A 25,884-nucleotide genomic window follows, 5' to 3' on the forward strand; every position below is an offset into this window, starting at 1 on the left:
AATTAAAGAGTTTAGGGAAGAGAGAATGAATCCATGTTTTTACAAGGTTCGGCTATCCTTGCCTACATCGTTGCTTCAAGTAACCCACTTGAGGATTCCACTAAATACTCCTTCAATAGGTGGAGCAACGTCTCTCCTTCAGTAGGTGAAGATATCTTTTTCCTTAAGTAGGCGGAGATGCCTTTACAATCTCTCCTTCAATAGGCGGAGATGCCTCTCTCCTTTACTTAGGCGGAGCTACCTTTCTCCTTCAATAGGCGGAGATGCCTCTCTCCTTCACTAGGCGTAAATGTCTCTCTCTATTTCAATAGGCGGATATGCCTCTCTCTGTCAATAGACGGAGATGCCTTTATAATGTGGAAAAAATAGAAATCGATGTACAAAGAATGTTCCAAATTTGAGCAGATAAGTACAATAAATATATCACACTAATACACTCTCAAATGATTATGAATGAAGCTCAAAGAGTAAGTAGAAGGTGAGCACTTGAAAGAAAAACAAATAATTTGCAAAGTGCTTGAAAAGATTTTCAATAAAGATCAAAAGCTTAGATTTATGCGTGAGTGATACCAATAATAATTGAAATTAAATCCAATCCTTTCCCCATGACTTAGAACAAATTTAGAAACTTATATTTATAGGCAAGATAATGAAATAGTTGTTTTATGGTTATTCGGCTTTAAGAAATAATTTATTACTTTCAAAACTAGCCATTTTCTAGTTGTTACGGTTTGAATTCCACCCACTCGGTCGCCCAAATTGGGATTTAGTCGACCGAATTCCCTAGAGATGAAAATCACGAAAGTCGGTAGAGATTTTTGGTCGACTGAAACTACAAAAAATAAGGAAATACTTTTTTTAAATTCAATATCAATATCTGCTGCTTTTCCAAGTCTTACAATGAAAATATATAAAGACGTAGCATGGGGGAGGGGGAAAACAAGACATTAACTACTGACTACAGAGAAGCTGTAGTTCAACTTCAGTTCTGAAGTTGACATTAATCAGTTCTGAAGTTGACAACTATCAGATTAGTCCGCAATAATCAAGCAAACAGGAAGGTGGTGACTACAGAGAAGCTGAAGTTGTGTTCAATTTCAGTTGATCTTCATGCCTAAAGACATATTTTGAGCACATCATTTATTCATGATACTGATTGAGGAGGCGTCTCCATCTCCAAGTGGGAGATTGTTGTAACTGGAAACAAGAGAGTCAGAAGCTGGAGACGCGTGATGAGTTGGAACGTGGTTTGTAATTAATCCTCATTTATCCCTTGATTGTAAACCTCCCATTTATGATTGATTATGTTCAATTGTGATTCAATTCTCGCATTAACTCTCTTCTTTCAAATTTTTTATGGGGAGAGGTGAAAGATAAAAGGAAGATTCATTGGCGCCCTTGGGGGAAAATTTGTAAACCTACCTCGGAAGGGGGTCTGGGCCTGAGAGATCTTAAGAAAGTTCAAAAATCTCTTCTCATGAAATTTGCCTTCAGATTGCTCACTTCTAACAATCTGTGGACAGATTTTTTCAGAGCTAAATATTGCACAAATGATCATTTACTAATAAGGAAGAGGAGACCAAATGACTCTCGGTTTTGGAAATCAATTATGGTCACCATTCCAGAAGTTATGGATAATGTTAAAATTTTGGTGAGAGGTGAGAACTCTTCTTTTTGGTTCGACAGGTGGTTGTCATCAGACCCGTTATCTGTGAGCACTGAGGATATTTTGAACAAGAAACTGTGTATTAAGGATTGCTGGTTAAATAATAATTAAAACTCTGATTTAGTACGGGAATTGGTTGGTGCTGATAAAGCAAGGGAAATTTTGCAACAGGTGCCGACGAGTAAAAGTGGGCAGGATATTTTTTTCTGGAAGCTTGTCTCGGATGGTAATTTTTCTACAAAAATGGCTTGGGAGGCAATGAGGAGCAGAAGTGATAATTTTTTGTGGAATGACTGGTTTTGGCATTCTTTATTGCCTAGAAAAATCTCAATGTGCTTATGGAGAGCATGGTTTAGATGCTTGGCTGTAGATGATAGAATTCAGATCAAAGGAATATCGATGGCTTCTGCTTGTGATTGTTGCGTTCAGAGAAGTCAGGAAAACATTGATCATGTTCTTTCTTTTGGAGAGGTGGCTTCAGAGATTTGGTGTCGGGCTAGTGTGGCATTGGGGATTCCTTTCCAACGATTTCTTCCTTGGAAAAATAAAATGGCAAATTGGTTCCACTATGCAAAAAAAATCGTCTATTAAAGGTATTTTAATCGGGTTGATTCCATGTTTGATTACGTGGTGCCTCTGGAATCGAAGATGTAAAGCGAGAATGGAAGGAGTTTATCAAAGTGCAGATCAGATGTGGAGAAGTGTTCGATTCTGGGTTAGTTTTATTGCTGAGAGCACCATTTTTTTTCAAAAATTGAAGAAGTCAGACATTAAGATTTTGAATGAGTTTCAAATTAAGCATCAAGGAGTTTGCGATAGGCCTGGAAAAATTATTTCATGAGTTAAACCTCCAGTAGGGTGGATAAAACTTAATTGTGATGGGAGTTGTAGGGGCAATCCAGGTACCTCAGGAGGTGGAAGAATTATTCGGGATTGCCATGGCATGGTAAAAACGGTTTTTTCAAGTTATTTTGGCAATGATATGAATAATAGTGCGGAATTAAAAGCAATCAGGTAAAGAATTCGTTTGTATAAATGTTTGCATTATGTTAATGTGATTATTGAAAGTGACTCGCGAATTGTAGTTGATTGATTTCAGAAAGGTAGATGTACTTTGTGGTATCTTTGGAAAATTTGGGAGGAGCTCGTGGCAGAGTTAGAAGGAGTGAATATCATGGTGATGCATCAATATAGGGAAGGCAATAGTGCGGCTGATTTTCTTGTTAAAGAAGGAGAAATGAGAAATAATGTATTATACGAAGAACAACACCTTCTACCACGTTATCTAAAAGGTATCCTTCATATGGATAGGTGGGGTCTTATTTCCGTTCGTCGTTAGTTCATCTCTAGAGTTTCGTTTGGTGTATTTCGTTTTGTTTTTAGTTGTTTTTATGTTGTTATCTCCTTTGTTAGTCATGTTTATTTTTGTTTTGTCCTAATTTGGTTGGTTGGTTTTAACTTGTAACCACGGTATTCCTCCGCCAAAAGTGAGAGTTTATTAATAAATAAATGGAGGTGCCGCCCTCTTTTTTTAAAAAAAAAGAAAAAGAAAAAAATCCTCTCTCAAATAGATGTGCATCTGAATCTACTCACGACAAACTTCACATTCATACTCAGCGCTCCCAAATTCACACCATACTTTAATCTATGCAGCAAGTCTTCTTGCTCTCTCCTCTCACTCTCACAGCACTCTGTTTGCTACCTCTTGCACAAAACCCTAATACCTAGCAAAAGCTCTTCTCACTCTCATCAAAACTTTCCAATAGCGGAGGAGGCCTATTCCTTTTTCTTGTGGGAGATACAATGCCTCCTTACATGGGCAGTGTGTTGGGGGATTAGCTCAGATGTGAAGTGAGTGAGATTGCAGCGGTGCAAGCAATGTTCATGTTGTCAGTGGTTGATTATGGGCCCTGGGATGTGTGTGAGGGTCGTGGGAGCATGTGAGGTAGAGGGTTGGGCTGAGAGCTGGTAAAATGAACTCCCTATGGACCAAGCTTTCAAATTCAGCCCATAGTGTGCTTTAAACCACCATACAAAGCCCAATTTCATTGTCTTGCTAGTATGGCGGAGGGTTTGTGAACTGCCCATGCCCTTCCTCTCGTGATATTTTCTTTGTTTCTTGTCTCCTCTTTACTGCGTTTGAATTTATGTAATGACGACAAATGTAATTAACTATGATAATGAAATTTTTTTTTTGGTATTTTATCAATGATAGGGTCTTTTGAACTAAAACCTATTTGCTTATTATACGCCTATTTTTCTTTTGAAAAACATTAATAAAAGAGAAGTTAAAAGTTGAACAGAAATTTAATAAAATAAGCCCTTTAAAGATGCCGAAGATTGGTTTTTTTTTTTTTTTTTTTTCTTTTAAAACTCACAAATCATTTTTTCATCTAAATATTCAAGAAATAAAGCCCCTTTAAAGATACCGAAGATTTTTTTGGTTTTATTTTTAATACAAAAAATCACAAATCAATTTTTCTTCTAAATATTCTAGAAAATAACTTATTTCAAAAAGGACACTTTTCAAAAACAAAGCATGTGAACACAAATCATTTTTCCTATACCCATGACATCCAAGACTTACCATCAGCCAAAAACAAAGCATGCGAACACAAAATAGAATGGTCTAATTTTGAGCTTCTTTGTTAAATTGCATTCCTCGACAAAGTACGGCGCTTATACAATTTAAACCACAATTAAAGAAGGGAGAGTGCAAAAATGAATTGAATATCAACAACTTCTCTTTTTTAGTATTCTTCCAAAAAAATTATCTAAATCAACGATTACCCACCTCTCCCTTGACAAATCAATAGTTGAAGTTATGTAAAATATTACAGAAAGTAAGGCATCAAGCTAATTAAGTTGATATCACTTTAACTTTTTGTCTAACATATATGCACTATTAAGGACATTTGATTGAGGTCATCAAAACTTTTTTTTTTTAGTAGTGTCATTAAAAGGGTTGTTAATTTAATTAACCTATGGTTCCATTCTCTAGACTTAAATTCTTGTACTGATAACTTTAGTAGCAAACGCCTTTTTAGAGGCATATTGCCTTTAATATATATTTTAATGTCTATTATGGATAATCATTGTGAAAGTATTTGTTTTAGTGACTAAAGTTTATGGAATTGGATTAGATATGATGGTTTTCGTATTTCATGTTCGGATATAAAGGACAAATTAAGTATACATGTAAAGGCCTAAAAAATATTCTGAATGAAACATCAATGTAACAAAAAGGAGGAAAGAAAGAGTAGTATAATCTTTTCATGGCTCCATCCTCCTAATATAAGAAGGATTGGCCAAACTTATACCACATATAAATGGAATAAGACACCCTATTGGATGGTCCTAACTGCTAACCCACACTTTTATTACACTGAATACAAGTAAAAATAGGCTAAAAGATGCTTAACCTAGCCTAATCTATTCAAGTAAAGGAAACAAATGCACCCTCGATCATTTCCTTGAGATTAGACAATCTACATCAGCAAAAATGAAAACATATACTATTGTCACAATCATGCAGTCTAGGGCAGTCGAAAATGAATATCTAAAGTCTCTGTACTTCGTGTCTTCTTCCAGAGAGTATATCAAAATCAATAATTATTCACCATCATCGTCCATCCTTTATGCTTGGATTCCTATTGAGTTAACCACTGTACACCCGTTGCCCGTACGTGAGCGCCATGTGTACATATAATGGAAAGCACTTGTCACTCTAACATGATAACAATAATAATAATAATAATAATAAAGTAAAAAGAAAAGGGAAGAAATTAAGGACGCAGTGCATAAGAGAATAATGGAGTCAAAATGATTGCATGTAATGGCAAGTGGTGCAGGAGTGGACGTGAACGTAGTGTCAGGGACGTAGATGACATACCAATTAGTGGAAGTGCAAGGGGGGATCGCCCATTTGCTCATCAGGCGCCAAATGAAGGAGGGGAGTGCGTGGAAGTGCATTTAATTTTGGACAGCTCCAAAGGCCACTTGGGTAATGCTCCAACCTTGCCTGCTTGCTGGCCTTTGACGCTGGCACCCGTCCCCCACTCGACACCGACCCACTTCTTCTGCGGTCCTTGTTATTCCCTCCGACGCAGTGCGGTGATGTCAACACGTGCTTTCAAACTTAATCATGCTGCGCCTACGTAACCTTAATTAGATTACTCCATGGAATTCTATCGGAGCTAGGGGGTAATCATCACAGTTTATCGTCATAATTAAACAACCCTTCTTTTACTTTTTTCTTTTTTTAATATTGCCTTTGAATTCTACCGAACAAATAAAGTAGGGTGCAACCGAAACAGTGGGTAAATTTATTAAGTTTAAACTTGTTATTGAACTTATTTCCTTCATAATGTGCACTTAGGTTAATTAATTGTTGTAATCTCTTTCAAATTGCTGTTCCAAGCTCTTTAATTTTCGCAAAACAGTGGTTGGAGTTCTCATCCCACATGCTGCCATAGTTACATGTAGGTTTGTTTTTTCTTTCAAAACCATGACATAAAGCTGGCAAGCCATGGCATGGTCTCCTCTCGGGGCTGTCTCCTATCACGTTTAAACCATGACGTAAAATTGGCAAGCCATGGCCGCCTGGTCCCCTCTTGGAGCTCTCCTATCATGTCTGTGGTAGGAAACATCATAATTAAGTCGCACGCGGGCATCACAACTCTCACCTAACTAGTTCACGAATGGTCTTCCTAGGATTATGTTGCATGTGGTGAGGATTTTCATCCAAGGAAATCCACCATCGTAGTGATTTTGTAGCATTCGGTACCTAAAGAAACTAGTAGTACTTTCATCACGCCCCATAGTTTCCTTTGGGAAATTCTTAGGTTGGATTTTTTATCTTCATTTGTTAGAAGGTGTCCCAAATAAGGTATCCCTTCAGTTACCATTGCCCAGTTAGTACCCTCCTTGCATCATAGTTGACGATGGTAACTATAATCACCAAGGCATCATCCTAGGGCCATTGTAGTTCTCCAAGGCCTTGGTCTAAGAAGAAAAATGATTGTCAAAGTTCAAACACTTCCCGCATAGGGAAGGATTTTACATCAAGGTCAAACACTTCCCACATTAGGAAAGATTTTACATCAAACATATAATTGAATTGAGTTTATATGGAACTTCTTGCACAAAACCTAGTAAAGATGGATGCTTTTGGGGTAACTAAGTTTTGTCAAGCATGATATGTTACCATAATTCTTGTAATGATCAAGCTCTAACAAGCGTGATAGGTTATTTTTATTCTCATAACTAAGCGTCGTTAGATGTGACATGTTAATTCCCTTAGTTGAATAACCAAGCTACATCAAGCAAGGTAGAGTTACCTCCACTCCTGCAACTGAGCTCTGTTGAGAGTGATTGGTCGCCCTTATTCCTATAACTAAGCTCCATCAAGTTTTATAGGTTACCCCCATAATCAAGATTCATCAAGCAAATGTGATAGGTTACCCCCATTCCTATTACCAAGCTTTGTCAAGTATGATCTTGTAACAAAGCTCCATTAAGCATGATAGGTTACACCTATTCCAGTAACGCAGCTCTGTCAAGTGTGATAGATTGCCTTATTTTTGTAAATGAGCTCCCCCAAATGTGGCAAATTACTCCTAAACCTATAATTAAGGACAATAAAGTGTGATGGGTTACTCCCTTTCCTCTAACCTAGCTATATCAAGCATGATAAAATTAAGTTCCATAACGCATATTAGGTTACTCCCCTTTCTACTACCCCCGTCATGCGTGATAGTTCACATACCCTTATTGTAACCTAACTTCGTCAAGCATGATAGATTACCTCTCCTTACTATAATATAGATCTGTCAATAGTAATAGATTATAGTATAACCTTGGCTAAATTGGTTTCATGCCTACTTTAATCCCTCATTCTAAGTGCAATTGATTGGATCCTCATATGATGGTTTTCATTATTCATTAACCTTTGTATAATTAATTAATTGTGTTGACTTTTTGAGTATGATCCCTATTTTGATGTTGACAAAGTACAAGTATCTTATGTATGTATTTAGCTTGTGAATAGGTATATAATTCAACACATGCATAAGGGGACTAAAGATGGAAGCCATAAAAGACGTAAAGATCACAATCAGGTGCATTCTATGAAGTCAAAGAAGCAAAGAAGAAAAAATTTATTATTTCATTTGTAATGCATTTTAGTTTTTATTATTTGGTCTGTAATAATACATATCTTTGCATGATATAACCTAATGCTCAAGACGAACCATAGACAGACCTTAGGTGTGATATTCCATGGAAGAAAGGTTTAAAATGATTAAATGTTACTACCCATATTAACAAGGTGCACCTTTCTTTTCGGGAGCTTTCCATAAGAATTTCACGGTTAAGCGTGCTTGGATTGGAGTAATCTTGGAATGGGTGACCTTTTGGGAAGTTTTCTCAGGAAGTGTGTGAGTGAGGACAAAACACACTGAAAAAGACACGTGTTGATCTGTGGGGTCAGTCATTAGTTCGATAAGACCCGCCCCCCATTGTTTGGTCCAAGTGAAGGAGGAGAGATGCAGTGCTCATTGGTAGACTCAGGTTGGGGCGTTACATTAGGAGATCAAATCTTTCAAAGATAAACCTTTTTTCTTAAATGCTAAAATCACACAAAGGTTTTCAAAATAATTTAAGGTAAAAAATAGGGCCAAAATCATGTTTTAGCTGGCCTTGGTCGATCGACCTTTGAGTGTTCAAAACAGCTCAATCGATCGACCAGTTTTTGAACTTACCTTCCATGGTCGACTAGCTTTTGAAATTGGCCCTACTACCTTTCTCAGCCGATCGGCATTTTTGGTTCAAAATTGCCTCAGTTGATCGGCCTTCATAGCTTGGCCGACTGGTCATTTGGCTAGCTAACTGAACCTACGAAAAAAAGGAAATCGCCTTAGGTCAGCCAATTGACCCTTTGCTTGGCCAACCGAACCCCTTTAGATATTCAAAATTATTGTGTGAGGTCAGCCGACCAATGCTAGGGTCAGCCGACCAAACCTCTCGGGTCTCAGTAATTTTCAGCCCTTAAACACGGTTAAATTTTAATTAAACAAATTCTAAAATACCTAGCGTGTCCTTTAACGGTCAAATTTTCTAAAAAATCTATAAATACCCCTTCCATAAGCTAAATTAGCAACTTTGATTAAGCCAAAATTTCTCTCTAATATTTTTAGGTTAATTTTTAATCAAAGTTCCCCCAACTACATTTTCTTTGCAAATTCTTTTTAGGGCAAAATTTTTAACATTCTTTCCAACTCTCTCTCTCTCTCTCTCTCTCTCTCTCTCTCTCTCTCTCTCTCTCTCTCTCTCTCTCTCATTCTTTGAAAATTTATTTTGAAGAGAGCATTTTATCTTGGGCATTTATTTTTATTCAAAGCATAATACTCTCATCCATTCCTTACTTTTGAAAATTATATTTTGAGAGTTGCTTATAGTTTTTCCCATACATTTTTCTAGATAAACATTTTTGGGAAAGACCAAGTTCTTTCTTGTAAATCTTTTGCACTTCCATTGCAAGATTGATAAGCTCATCTTGATTTATTGCACAAATATTTTTGAGCTTAAATCCTAGTTTATCCAAACAATTTCTTTTTGCAAAATCTTTATTGGAGAACATATGTATCACATTTAGATCTTTAAAATGCCTTATTGCTCACTCCATATTTTAAATCAAAGATCATATATTTTTTTTTGTGTAAAAATCACTTTGAAAGCAAACACCCTAGGTACTCCTGATTTTTTATGAAAAATATATTTGGAGAAATATTTATTTGGATTTTTGAAGCTTTTATTATAAACATAATATTCAAAGATTACAAAATTATTTTGAGAAAATTACCTTACTCTACTAAGCATATTTCATACCATACGAGAGTGTATTCTTGAGTTTTACTGTGTACATCTCTGCTTGTATTTAGAAGCACATAATATGTACAAAAAATATTTTATTATATACCGGTTGGGTTCAGCTCATAAATTGAACTTGGGAGTCTCTGTCTCGTAAGAGAGACTGGTTTGGTTCAGCTTAGTAAATTGAACTGGGGAGTCTCCGCCCCATAAGGGAGACCGGTTGGGCTTAGTATGGTAATTAAGTTGGGTCTTGGAACCTCTCGTAAAGTGTTGCTGGGTTATGGCCCCGCCCGGTAAGTGTAGCTGGGGTATATCTCACCCCATAAGGAGAGGTTGTAAATAGCTTCTTCTCCCCCTATTTAAGTGAGTAGGGATAGTCGAATCCTTGGTGGGTATGTCTAAGGCGGAGACGTAGGCTGGTTTGGCCGAACCTCGATAACAAACTCTGTGTGTGTGTGTGTGTGTGTCTCATTTAAATTCCCGCACTTAAATTTCTGCAAGTGTATGCTTGTTTATTTATTGTTATAACTATCTTGCATGCACACATATTTAATTTAAATGAGATATGTAGCATACGGGTATGTCAACACACATAGCTTATTAATTTTATGTAGGGATCCGAACCCGAAAAAGATAAGAGAATAAATAAAAGAAGAGAGAAATAAAGGAAAAGAAAAGAAAAAGAAGGAAAAACGGTTTTCAGGAACCCCAAGAAAATCATCGATGATTTTCCTCTAGGCAAACTTACTTAAGTAGTAAGCAAGGTATATATTTCGTAACTTACAAATTTCTCTCTCTCTAAATTAGAACATTTTAGACTCTGTCTCTCTCTCTCTCTCTCTCTCTCTCTCTCTCTCTCTCTCTCTCTCTCTCTCTCTCTCTCTCTCCCTTTCTTTCTCTCTCTCTAAGATCACTCGGAGTTTGTTATCGGTCCCTGGTCATTTCTTCCTCTTCTCTCGGCTTGCCGACTCACATTCAGCGGCAAGTTCAAAAAGCTAGGGTTCTCATTTCTAGAGCATAATTGGCTTATTTTTCAGGAACAGGTAAGGGGATTAAGTTACGTCAGGTTTTTATTAAAATTGAACTGATTAAGCTATGTTATATGTAGGTATATTCATGATTTTAGTTGATGTTTCAAAATCCAACCGTATAAAACTGAGTTGTAATTATGGGATTTTCATACGGTAATTTGTGAAGGATTTTGAACGGCGGAATTTGTGGGTGTTGTTGTCATACACTTAGATTGGGAAACAAAGCAGGTGAGGGGTGATCATCTGTTTTTCATAAAACCTATAACTATGTAAATATATATGTTAAGTAAATTGAATCGTGGAGGTGATCATACCCTGGTTTTCATTATAGGAACTGAATATACTGTGAGGTATTTTTCTGGTTGTTTATCTGATTATGTTATAATACTAAAATTGTGTGGCATGAGAATAATTCATTTCGTTTTGTTTCATAATTGAATCAGAGTATTTTATGGTATCGTATTGTATAAATATGATTTATACTGTTTGAAGGAAATACTAGAATTGTTTATGGAAAATATGGAGTTTTGATATGACGCCTGTATACCGGGGTGTTCATATGATAGCTGAGAGCCGAGTTTTATATGACGGTTGAATGTTGGATTAAGATATGATAGGTTTTGTACTGAGTGATGAAAATGAGATTTATATTACGGTTTTGATTACTTAAATTGCATGGTATGGTTTACAAACCCTGAGGACTGGTTGTATTGAGAGTACCGTACCGTTTCTAGTGAATTGTTTGGCCAAGTGTTACCACACTGTAGTGGAAGTGTAGGTGGTTTCAGCCGGTTGGCCTGTGAAGAGTTTTTGTACCTTCCTTGGGGTCCGGACCAGGAAGTGGTAAGGCAATTGTACTTGTAGTTAAGCTTGTAGTTTCCTGCAGACGTACTTGTAGATGGTTACTTGACTTTGTTTGAGTTGATCACTCAGGCTAAGTCTAACCTTCGGGCCGCACAACCCATAATGGGGGTAATCATGTCAATTTGTCCTAGGGGGTGTCTTCTACACATATATGTGAATTTATGTAAATGGGGTTATCTATTCATTGAAATGGTTTATATGGTGGGAATAAATGTGTATTTTCAATTGTATAGGTGTGAGTACAATTTACAAATGCTATTTTTGGTTAAATGGAGAATTAATATTTTGTGCTTCAACTAAAACTCATGTTGGCCACACCCTAATATTAACTTAATTCGTCTTACTAAGAGGTGTCTTATCCCAATGATCATTTGACTTTTGAGGAGGTGTCAGGGATCGTGCTTAGCAAGCTAAGGGGCCTGAGTTTAGTTTGTCTAGTTTATGTATGTGGTTTGTATGGATGAAATTGGTTTTTGTCTTTTATTTTTGGGTTGTAATATTAAATTCTTGGAGTGTAACAACCCGGAAAATTTTAACTATTAAAATAATAACAAAAATGAATAAAGGGAAAAGGGAGAATAAAAGAAAGGGGAAGGAAAAATTTAAAAAGGGCATTAAACAGGGACTCGTCGACGAACAACTTGCATAGTCTCGTCGATGGGTATGCATGTCTCGTTGACGAAGAGATGCCGAGAGAGGTTTTAGATATTCTGAATTTCGTCAATGAACTCTCAGCCTTGTCGACAAACGGTCTTCTTGGGCTCATCGACGAATCCACGTGTCTCATCGATGAGGCCACGTGGCAAGTCACCTATATATAGGCGAAAATCGGGATTACAATGAAGAATTCCGTCCCTTTTTTATTTCTCTCTCTAGAAAATGGCCCTCCCACCTTCTCTCTAAGATTTTGGCTTCATTTTTCCTTGGTTCGACGATTACAAGCTACCACATTGATCCTGAGAAGATTCTCTACAATTTAGCTGGAACAGAATTTCAGTTTGAGTAGTTTGGGAATCATCCCAAAATCAGGGTAAGTAGGATATTTTAAGTTATATTATTAATATGGAATGTATAGGGCCTAGGGAGTGATAAAATAGAATTTTTTTTAAAAAAATTTGGGTTGATAAACTCGAGTTTTTGAATTAGGGTCCGGGTGAGCACCGTTGGTGTCATTTCGAGGTTTTTGCAAGCAATAATTTAGAACAACAGGTACGGGGAATTAATTATAGTAAGATTTTTATTAAAGTTTAAACTAGTTAATTTGAGAATATAATATATATATATATATGGAAAAGAAATTGTGTGGCAGGAATACAATTTTCATAATTTTAATTGGCTAATGTGATTACAGAATGATGAAATTATTGTTGATTTGTGAACTACTGGTTAGCTGTGAGTACAATTTATGGTGAATATTGATTGTTGTTAATACTGAATGCTTGAGATTGCTTCATAATAAACAATGTGATTTGTGTGTATGGATTTTTGTGTGGTTATTCATGTGTATCACAATATAATGTTGGCAGACCTGAGGAGTTTGTTATATTGCCTAGATGTAATCACGATATACGTTGGCAGGCCTGAGGAGTTCGTATATTGTCATTATATATTGGGGTAGAGCATTGGCAGGCCTAAGGAGGTTGTTCTACTGATATACTACGGGTAGGTCATGGGGATTTGTACTGGTGGTTAGTGGTGCTTGTGTGGGCCACGATGTGATCTATGATGATAATTGTCCTGTGTGGACCATGTGATGATGAGAGTCCTGTGTGGACAGTATATTTATGTGGAATGTGATCTGATGAGATGAATGATATAATAATTTAATTATATGTATATATATATATGACAAGGTAAAACTTTCTGCCAAAAGCTTGTTGAGAAAGGCGAGTGCCCTTGTATTTTCAGTTTGATGCCAGAGCAGAGGGAAGCTACTTGTATGGGCAGGTAATCTTCCCTATTCTTGGAGACTTTGTCTATATATATAACCCGAGAGCTTACTGAGTAAGGTAAGTGCCCTAATACTAGTATTAAAGTAGAGGGAAGCTATTTGTATGGGCAGGTAATCTTCCATATTCTCGGGTTTTATTATTAAAAGTAATTATAAATATGAGTATGAATTTAGAGATTTATGTTGATTTTAATGATGTGTTTTCTTAGTAGGGGTTGGTGATGATTGGCAAACGTTAGTATATTTTGTAATATTTAAATACTCTGCCACACATTGCTATGATTTGTTCTTCCTTACTGAGACGTGTCTCACCTTAGTGGATGATTATGTTTCAGGTCCATCAGGAGATTAGACTTAGGGCTCTGGCAGTGTAGTATTTTGTGGTAAAATTTGGAGTGCTTGTAATGGTAGTTAGTATAAAGTTATATTTTTAAATATTGTGATGTAATATAAACAGTTGTTGTAAATGTTTCGGGGTTTATAGATAGACTCTGGTATTTATATTGAGGTTACTTATTTTACTTCCACTACATGATTGTGGTATATGGTGTCAGAAACAGGTGAATGTAACACGTGACCTCCTCACCCCACTTGGCGGGTTCGAGGCGTTACATGGAGACCCTTGTGGATGATTGTAGTTTAGAACTCTGGTAATGTTTTGGAGGATGTTTAAATTATTTCTGCTGCTTTTATATAATGGTTATGGTGTCAGAGAACTCAGATATTACTAAAGTAGCACCCTAGGCCCCACATGGCGGGTCAGGGCGTTGCAGGTGGTATCAGAGCCTAGGTTTGCTAGGTTTAGTAGACTTTGATAGTTGATGATTACCAGAGTATATGTTGAGATAAGATAAGGATAAGAGTGGGTAGGTTAGGTTGGGTTTTGGTTTTGGTTTGGAAGCTTAGAGGTGGAGATCCTTGATGGTCTTCTGTGTTTTTACTAGAATGGCGATTTTAGGTTTACTAGAATGTAATTACACCTTGTTTATTGATAGAACTTTCTTCACCATTAAACGTATGTGATTACATCCTATTTCATGTTAAAAATCTCAATTCAATTATTTTGATGAAAAAAATTTGAAAGTGGGGCAATAGTGTTTTTTCAAGATTATAACTTGAGATAAGGAGTGGACTAGAATTTACTAGGGAGACTTTTAAAATTTACAATGAAGGATGTTGGAGGCACTAGTAGCTTCTCGTTGCATGATTGCACTTTCTAATTTGCTTCTGACTCACAAATCATATACAGAATGTAAAGTAAAGGCTAATCATGAAAAATCTTAAAAAGCAAATCAGACGCAGATCTTTTCTTTTGTCCCTGCTCGTCTGCATCCATACGCTCACTAATCTCAACCAAGGCTGCTTTGTCAACTAATTCAGTAAAGTCCTGTATCTTCAGTACTGCCACCTGCTTGTATATGCCTCACCTCAATCCTCTTTCAAACTGTCTTGCATTTTTCATCTCATCAGGAACAATATATGGAGCAAAACGAGAAAGCTCTATAAACCGTGCCACATACTGCTGGACCAACAGTTGTCCATGCCTCAGATTCAGGAACTCTTCCACTTTAACTTCCCTAACAGTGGCTGGGAAATATCTGTCAAAGAATAACTCTTTAAATCGATCCCATGTCATAGTTATTGGTGTCGCCCTCTACTACTTTAGGAGTCTCACAGCAGTCCACCACCTCTCGACCTCCTCTGTCAGTTTATAGGTGGCGAAGAGGACCCTCTGTTCCTCCGTACACTGTAATACAATGAAAACTTTCTCGATTTCCTGCACCTCATTCTCAACGGCTATAGGATCAACTCATTCTGAAAATGCCGAAGGATTCATCTTGGTAAACTTCTCTATTGTGCACCCATGGCCTGTAGACAGACCTCCCTGCTCTCTAGAGCTCCTAGAGATCTCAGCCATAACTTGCTGAGCCAAGCTGGGTAGTACCACATCAAAATCAGTCCCGTCTGCACTTGAGGGCCCTGCTCCATTACTACCGCTCGCATGGGCACTACCTTCTCTAGGATCCATCTTGAAAAACAATAAACGTGATTTAGAGACCATTTCCTTATAATTTACTTGCCTAACATAGTCTCCTATCTTAACATCCCCATCTTATTTATAGATAAAGTCCCACATTCCAGGAACACAACCCGACAATAGTTTACTATGGTTTTCTTGAAATCGTCACCCTAGGAAAAACACAGAAACCACCACGGAAGTCCTGCCTCTAAACTGTAGAACAAACCCTTAAATCCTTTTCCTATACTTTGGTATCGTTTCCGCTGCACTCTAAAGTTTACAAAACCTAACAACCTGAGCTCCGATACCAAACTGTAACGACCTACTTAATTTTACCATTTTTTTCCATAATAATAATAATAATATCCAGCATAATAATCCTGGTAAACCATAATCAACCTGGACCCATGAGTACCAGGGAAATACCATAAGTACAACACGGAAGCCTACCAACAAGAAACATAAAATCATATACATACTAAACTATCAATCAACACAATACTAGAGCTAAACATACTGAATTTACATAAACATAATTCATCTCATATAATAATACATAGAAAACATCCCGAATGGTTAGCTGGCTTGTGTCATGTCTTACCCCCATATGATTGGGTTGTGTGGCTTAAAGGCCGGACCTGACAATGGCTGACGAACCACTGCCGAATCAAAAGCAAAAGTCTGTAAGTACGATGGGTCTGCCTCTCCTGGTCCATTCACTAGGGGCATCAACACTACAATAAACCACATCGACTGCCAATCTCTCACTGCCCCGTACAGCAAGCGGTAGTACTAACATATCATGATCATGATCATATAGTAACGGTATCGTGCTTCGTGAAAGCCTAAACCAAGCCAACCAGATTCTGATAACATATAACATATTTCCAAATAGTGATACATGACTATTCATAATAATAACTGTCAAGTTAATATCATCATATAATTTTGCATAACATATCGTAAAATCTACGACCCTTAAGCCGACATTTCGTATTTTATAGATCGGCCCATACGCCGGTACTGCATATCATAAAACCTTCGGCCCGTACGCCAATATATCGTATAAAATTCTATATTATTATAACATTTTCATGGTAAATTTACTCATGCCACACAAATTTAGATATTAAACATATTTCTAATCAACAACATTATTCCCAATATAATTTTATAATTTACATATTTATCTAAGATTAAATGTTGTAAAATAATATATATATATATATATATTTCCATAAAAATCCTGATTTAGTTTATTCCCTTACTTGACTTCTGAAAAGTCCCTACAAAGTCTAATTTTACACTCGCAGGGTTCCCCGTTCAACACCTTGAAAACAATATCCTTCTGAACAAAACTTTAGTATTTCTTCGAGTACTACATTTCTTACAACTGTAGGAAAGCCAATATTGAATAAAAAGTTTTACCTTGAATTTGGGATGAAGTTCAAGATAGCCCCACCAACGATCTACTCCAGTAGACTTGAAGAGAACTTTCCCAGGAGTGTCGTGGTAGCCTTAGATCATCGAACCGGTAAGAATTTGGGATGAAGTTCAAGATAGCCCCACCGAAGATCCACTCCAGTAGACTTGAAGAGAACTTTCTCAGGAGTGTCGTGGTAGTCTTAGATCATCAAAACGGTGAGAATTCGGCCCGAAATCCTAGAGAGAAGGAGGAAAAACTGAAGAGGAGAGAGAAAAACAATCTTTGCATGAAAAATATGCTCTAAAATCTGGATTAGGGCTATTTATACACTGGTCTTCGTCGACGAGACACGTCACTTCGTCGACGAACACCTGTTTCTCGTCGACAAAATTCAGAACTAAATATATAGCCTCTCGGTATCTTCTCGTCGACGAGAAACGTGTCTCCGTCGATGATCCCTTAAGCACGTTCGTTGACGAGACCCCTGTTTAAAATTCTAGATACAATTTCCTTTCTCTCTTTCTCTTATTATTTAAATACCATAATTCTTCGGGTTACTACAACTTTTGTTATTATTTATTGCTCTTAGAATTAGAATTTGAATTTCATTCTTAAAAAATCTGAACAAATTCAAAAAATGAAAAATCATAATTGTAGATAATGATACATAAGTTTTGATCTTGTTTTGTTTTTTTTGTTGCTTATTTTAGAAGTGCTAGAATATGCTTATTTTAGATGAATTAGCATCTATGAAATAGGTACGTAAGGTACGTGTTAACCTCTTTTAGATTAGGATAATTATTCATAGCATCTTATTTTTCTCATTTTAATAGGTTATTGCAAGTAGGATTTATTTATTATTACTTTTTAAAATATATTGTTATGATAAGCCGCACTTTTTGCATTGCTATATATTTGTTATTTCTTATTGTCATATGTTCAATTGCACCTTCTTGTTTATTGATAGAACTTTCTTCACCATTAAACACATATGATTACATCCTACTTCATGTTGAAAATCTCAATTCAATTAATTTGATGAAAGAAATTTGAAAGTGGGGCAAAAGTGTTTTTTCAAGATTATAACTTAAGGAGTGGATTAGTATTTAGTAGGGAGATTTTTAAAATTTACAATGAAGGATCAAGATATTGTTTATGCAACAAGTGTATGTTGGAGGCACTAGTAGCTCCTCGTTGCATGATTGCACTTTCTAATTTGCTTCTGACTCACAAATCATATACAAAATGTAAAGTAAAGGCTAATCATGAAAAATCTTAAAATGCAAATCAGACACAATATCTTTGAATCACCATTCCTAACAAGATGTTGGATGTTCTAGTCTGCACAATATACATATATATATATACACGCATACAAACACACATATGCATGTTTTGGAGTTGGGTTTTAGGAGAGCGATGCGAAAATTATTTTGAGTTTCTAACAAATTAAATACAAAATTAGGAATTTTTTGACTTATAGTTTATCACCACCCATTTAAAAATGATTTGAATCATTAATAAAATTAGCCTTTTACCCTATCATTTGCGCAAATTATATTTGGCTAGCACAACATTTTTTGAATATTTAGGGAGTCATAGTTTATTATGGGAATGGAAATACATTGAAAAATCATTATTTTATGAACAATACAGAATATTCTTTATAGATAATTACCAATAAAGTTTTAATAATTTTTTAAAATAAACTGTTCTTCCATGTTAGACACCCGGCACTGGATCGAAATGGGGCTGGGTGGATGTCGCTTCTCTGTCGGTGATATGTCTGCTCTGCGCGGCCCTACCGCTCTCTTTTGGCCGTGGATTGATAACGGGTCGGCGGGCTGACTCTTTTGGCGACGAATTGACGACGGCAGAAGGTGTTCTTCTGCTCACGACATTGACAATGGGAGCGGTGCGATAATGTCAAACTTTAATCTTAGATCAAAGTGGATTGCCTCAGCCTCAGCATTTTCCTTTTTCTTTTTATAAAACGGAAGTCAATTCTTTTCCAAGCAGCACACATGGCGCATTTCGGAGAGGGTGGAGTCAATTTCTCGTACGCTGGCCATCTTCAACACGTCGATCGCCACCTGAGTGGGTTGGGATATGATGGTATAGTTGGGATATTTTTCACGCAACGTCTAATTGTTGTTGACGGTGGAACGTTGTTGACGGTGGAGCAAAGAAGATATAAAGACTTGGTCTGGTCTTGTGCGGCTGCATGTCATTTTATTGGATTCAGATATTGATACTAACATTATTAAATTTTATTTATTTTTAATAATAAATTCGTTATTTATATTTTTTTTTTCATTATTCGGAGGTGAACTAGCTATGATTTGAAATTATCACCATGAATTTTGTTGTTAGGAAGCCCTCTTCTATTTATTGTGTGTCTAGAGAAAATATTCAATTACCACAATTTGTATTTTTTTTTTTTTTGCTTTTCTTTTTAAATATTCCAAAACTCTAACCTAGTTGAGTCTTTCAAATTTCCTTAGTGACACAAAATTGAAGGAGGATATGATTGACCCTATCACTTTCTCTCGATAAATTAGGGATTAATCTGCATGTGAAATCTAAAGAAAAAAGACGAAATGAAAAGGGGATTTGTTCTGAAAGATAATATTTCTTGTTACAATGAATGGCAACGTGAACACTTAGGCGATACAAGGAGTAGTATTTAAATAGAGTTACGTGGTATAGTTGTAAATCAAAGAGATATTATGAGTCCCATAGAATCTACTTTGTTAACATATACACCTCAGATTTTGCGATTAATATTGGATAGCAATAAATATTCAAATAAGAGGATCCTTGGCTGAATCAGTAACATTCAAAACCATCAACGGTTTGATGAAATCGTCAACGGTTTCCTTCTAATCTAACTTCTGTCTGAAACCGTCGATATAACCGTCGACGACTTCATATTAGGATATCCCTTATTAGTTAAAATTGACGGATCTCCGTGCTCATTTGAATATTCCTCCTTTGGTTTGAATTTATTTTCGTTAGAGTAATTTTCATGTTGATTTGAATTTTTCTTCTTTGGGTTGAATTTAAATTTATTACCATGCTGATTTGAATTTTCCTCATTTCTAGGATTTGTTGGATCATCACTTTGGTTTGAATTTATTGCTGTTAGAGCTTCAGTATCACTCAACTTCTTTCCACTGATGGGTATTTATAGACTTCCCTAGAAATATAACCGTTAAGGACATAAGTGGAATAATTAGAAAAGTTTTAATAATATTTAATTGAATTAACCCCACTTAATAGAGTTAATCGCGGTAAAAAATTCGGACCAACCAGAGAGCATCGGTCGACCAGGACAAGTTCGGTCGACTCAAGTTCTTGGGGTTCGGTCGACCAGGCAAGAAATGAACTGTGGTCTTGGTCGACCGGACTTATAAGTCAAAAGGCAATTTTCTAATTTTCGCGAGGTTCGGTTGACTAGGGTCAATTTGAACTTAGCCGGTCGGTCGACCAGACTGTTGAGTTCCCACACGTGCGAACTTGGTCGACCAGGTTAGTGCAATGCAATATGGGCTCGGTCGACCAGAAAGTTAATAAAGTTGACTTCAAGAGGGTTCGGTTGACTGGGGTCAAATGAAATGTAATAGTTCAGTTGACCGAGGGAAAAATGAACATAAAGTTCCAGTCGACCAAACTATTACACACACACACAGTCATTTGTAGAAGAACCTGGGAGCAGCGGAGGCGGTGAGGGCAGGAGGAAAAGATAGCGGTGGCGGTGAGAGGAGGGAATGAGCGGCAACAACGATGGGAGGAAGGAACAATGGTGGCGACAGCAGTGGGAGGAGGGAATAGCGGCGGCGAGGGTGGGAGGACTAAGTTGTGCACAGGAAGGAGGAAGGATTTGGGGAAAATGCGGGGAATTATCGCAGGGGATAGGGTTTTAGGTTTTAGAGTATTAGTGACGGATTCGAAATTGTCACTAATACTCTAAAAATCGTCACTAATAGTTAAATAAATTGGTGGGAAATAAAAGTTAAGACTATTAGTGACTATTTTTAGAATCATCACTACTAATGCCTTTTTTTATAGCAAAAAAAGGTCAAGAATATTAGTGATACTTTTTATTAACCGTCGTTAATAGTCTACTATTAGTGACAGTTCTCATAAATCGTCACTAATAGTTAAATAAATTGGTGAGAAAAAAAGGTTATGACTATTAGTGGCGGTTTTTAGAACCGTCACTACTACTGCAATTTTTTATGCTGAAAAAAGGTCAAGAATATTAGCGACGTTTTTTATTAATTGTCACTAGGTTCTCGTAAAGTGTCACTAATAATTAAATAAATTGGTGGTAAATAAAGTTTAAGACTATTAGTGACGATTTTTAAGAACTGTCATTACTAGTCCACTATTAGTGACAGTTTGAATCGTCACTAATAATAAACTATTAGTGGTACTTCTGATTTGTCACTAATATCCGAAAAAAATGTCGCTAATATTTTTTCGTGATAGTTTGAGTTGAAAAAGTGGTTTTTAGTGACGAAAGTATTATTAGTGACGATTTTGACACTTTTAATGATGAAATTAAAAGCGTCACTAATAATAGTCACTAATACTTTTGTCTATAAAAATTAGTTTCTTTTTTTTTGTAGTGGAGGTCCATGAAGGATTACAAGCAACACACAACCCTGGTGGCACAAGGTAGTGGCCGATGTTGGGGAGGGGGCCACAACAATGCTTGATAGTGTGGGGGCGAGAGGATAGATTTTCCTTGCTAGGATTTAAATAGAATAAATGATGAATAAATAATAAATGAATATAATATAATAATTGGAAGAAAAATGTTGTTTTTTAAATAAAGTTGGACACAGGGAAGATTTCAAAAGTTCCACGTTGCAATTTGAAATATGCCCACAAATTCTGTTCTGATTTTGAATTCATTAAAAATTCAAAAAATACCAAAAATTATGAAAATATAGAAAAATTGAAAAAAAAAAAAAATGAAATAGAAAATTTTCACAAAATCTAAAAGATTAAAAAGAGGTTTGAAAAATAAAAAAATTACAAAAATGATGTAAAATCCATAAAATAGAAAAATGTCATAAAATCATAAAAATGGTTTAGAAGTCCTAAAGTATGGTTTAAAAATATAAAAAATTATTAAAATTTATAAATCCAAAAAATCATAAATATGTTTTAAAAATTTGAACTTGTTAAAAATATAAAAAAAACATAAAAATGTGTTAAAAATTAAAATAAAACATAAAAAATGTATTAATATCCTAAAAAACAATAAAATGTCTTACAAATAAAAAAATATAAAATGAATTTAAAAATTCAAGAAAAATCATGATTTTTTAAATTAGAAAAATCATAAGAACACAACAAAAATTGTGTGTGTGCGTGTCTTTATATATTCATAAAAAATCACAACAAATGAAAATAATATTGAAAAATGTAAAATAAAAAAAATTGGAAGTTCTTGAGCCCTCAAACACCTTTTTTTTTGGGTGCATTTTGAGCCTTATTTTCCTTTACTTTCATGCTTTTTTGTTACTTGTACATGTTTATCTGTTCGTCTTTCTAATTTAATGTGCATGCTTTCATGTCTGAATTACTTGGTTCCTTTGTGCATATTACATGTTGTTTGGTATGCTATACACTTATCATTTGGGCATCTGTTCATTTGTTCAAGTGTATCTCTTGTATTTTGTGCACGTCTCTCCTTTTTCATCATGTATTTGTGTTTTATTGCATGTCTTTTTGTTTTTGTCTTGCGTGGTTTGCATGTCTTCCTATTTGTGCATGTGTGTATGTCTATGCGAATCCCCTATGACAAAAAAATTAATAAAATTAGATTATGTAGTCTTCAATCACCTCTTGAGGCACGGAGGGCTTAACATAATCACTTTAAGTTCACTTGATGATAATTTTTTTTTTAGAATTTCTTAGTTTTGTGTATACATTTCAAGTTTGTTTTAGCATATTTGTTAGCATTTTGTCACTACATGTGTTTGTGTGCTTTCTTATTGTCTTATGCAAGGCATTTTTAATATTTAAAGATAAGATAAATAAAACTAATAAAATGCAACAAAAAATATTCTTCCTAGGGTTCATTGGGATTATGCTTATAGATGTTTTGATTGTATGAGATGGCTTAGAGATCGATAAATTAATTGTAATTAATTCAATATTCTGTTGACTTATATTTAGATTCATTCCTCACCAAACTCTTTGCATCTGATTTGAGCTCGTTCGACAAGGTTAGAAAATTTGACCCTCTTTCAGAGGTGGTCCTCTAGGACACTGCCATAGAACTTTCTCTTGTCCTTTTTAGTTTTGTTGCTCCACAAACCTTTGCGTACAGGTTTTGCTCAATCCAACGTGAAATTATTCATTTCATTGATGTACAAGATGGGATGGTGCAGCACAAGATAAAAATTCTCCATGACGGACGCAACATGGAGCACGGCATTGCACGTAGATTCAGAAGGGGGTGAATGAATTCAAACAACTTTTAAGAAAAAAAAAAGAGAAACAGCGCTGGGATAAATCCTGCGACGTCCATCTAAAAGTGGAAGGATGGACATGGACTTCCGCAGTTGACGACGGACGTTAATAATGCAAGAAGAAAACATATAGAAACGATAAAGAACTGATAGACGCAACAAAGGCAACAATAATGACTGCAAAAGACTTAATTCAATGTCACAGACAGAGACAGTGCGTAGACTGATAGATCAAATAATGAAATACATAGCATAGGAGACATATAGGTCATCTTAGGTCCTTAGGGTTTGTTGTGTTGGGTGACAAACCACGTTTGAAGTTTTAGGCTGCACTTAATTGCTGATGTAAAATACCACATGGTTGGTGATGCAAATTTAGTCACTCTAATATTTTTGGATATAACCCATCAAATCTTCATTCTCTCATCCCAACAATTATTTTCAAGCAATTAACTTATTTAATTTATCATCATGCCTTTACAATATTATCATCAATAAATTATTAAAAATAGGGGACATGATTGATTATAATTGTTTTCAATATTTTGAAAGACTCAACGCGTCAAGGCAAGGCAGGCCTCAAACGCCTTTGGGCTCGATCCAAAACGTCAAATCCCAAAAAAAGTTAGCGCATTACCCGCTAAAAGCTGTGCATTAGTACAAAAGACATGCCTTTTGAGGCTTACGCATTTTGCGCGTGTGAATCTCAATTTATATTTGGTTAGAAAATTTTAACTCAATGTATATATAAAAAAGAATTTTGTAATATGAACTGATTTCAAAAACTTTTGAACCTCTACCTTTTCCAAAATAGATGGGAGTTGTATCTTTGATCTTGAAAATAATTTGAACATTGTAGTTTTATAGCTATTTGTTGTCATGATTTATGTAATGAATTGAAGTTGGCAATTTTTGAATGCCCAAGGGAGTTTACAAATTATATTTTATTTTTATACTTTTTATTTGTGATTTTGTTAATTTTTCTTTATTTGTAAAATATATGTAACTTATTTACATATTTTTATCAAAAAATAGAATTGTCATAAGGCTTGCACCCCAACGCCTTAAGGCTTATGCCTCGCCTCTTAAGGGTTAGAACGCCTCGCCTTTTAAAACATTGCTTGTTTTTTTTTAATTCAAAATTTATTGTTGTATTTGATACTATGTGATAGTTGATTATTCAATTTCATTTATTGTGTAATATATTTTTATAATTTATAATATTATATATTATAAACACATAAATTCCATGATCGCATAAATTGACGAAAAATGATTGATATAACCGACCCCACCTAGTGAGACTTAAAGTTTGGTTTTGTTGTTGTTATTGTTGTTGTTGTTGTGTTATAAACACATAAATGCTAGACACTATTATATTATACTACAATATTTGGTACATTCAACTAATTAACATAATTGGACCAAGTGCATTTTTTCCCATCAAGAACTTGTGTAGGTAGAAAATTACTCTCATAATCTTTTTTTTTTCAGCAACACAGTTTAAATTGAGTTAGGAATTAGGTAAAACTAAGGTGGACTTTGCAATTGCCATTGCACAATATTATCATGATGCAACGAACCACATAATCAAATTAATTAGTGGTTAAAGTCTTACTGTGCACAATATTACCATAACGTGACCAAACACACAATTAAATTAATTAATGACTAAAATTTGAGATTTTTATTTTGAAGGTTTTGACTTCAAATAATAGGAGGCAGGGTGTGTTAGGAATATACGAACAAATTCCCGAAACCTGTGAGAAACAAATAGAGAAAGAATAACGCCAAAGAAAAATTCAATCACACGCACAAGACAATATTTACATGGTTCGGCAATTTTGCCTACGTCCACGGAGTTGCAGGGATTTCAATATTATCAGGAAGAAAGCACAGAGAGTGTGGCGATACAATTCACTCGCTCTCGCGGATACAACAACTCCAACCCTAATCACCCGAAAGCACCCTTTTTATATGTTGCGCCTAGGACTAAGCCTTAGGATAGAAATCTCTAATTAAACAGAGGTCAGGTCGTCATCCAAATTAAGACACAACTAGGCTCCACAAAAGCCCAACAGGGTGAATGAGCATGAGGTGGAATATGGTGTTCTTTTATTGTATTGTCCATGCTTAATAAGCTTCCAACGGACAAAAAAGAATGTTAACCCTAATTTTATTGTTATTGTTTTGAATATTAAATAAGGTCCTATTTTATTCAAAACATATGTAGCTAGAATAATTTTTTAAATAATTCATTCCATTAAACAAACTTAATGTAGTAGACAATTACATATAACTTGATTTAACAAAAATATTTTTCAAATGGGGTATCAAAACTAGTAGAAAGAGCTTATTATAGTATCAAGAACTTGCTCCCTGAGATTCGAGACTTTTGAACCAGATATGCTAACCCATTCAAGGCACCTAGAATACAAAGCTTTGACCCTTTTTCATAGTTATTTTGATGATGACTATCTAGGAAACACATAATAAAGTTGTCTTTAAGAAATAAAGGGTTGATCCATATCAATGCATAGACTTATCTAATCAAAGTACTATA

Source organism: Malania oleifera, chromosome 12 (assembly GCF_029873635.1).
Source record: "Malania oleifera isolate guangnan ecotype guangnan chromosome 12, ASM2987363v1, whole genome shotgun sequence".
Classification (NCBI taxonomy): domain Eukaryota; kingdom Viridiplantae; phylum Streptophyta; class Magnoliopsida; order Santalales; family Ximeniaceae; genus Malania; species Malania oleifera.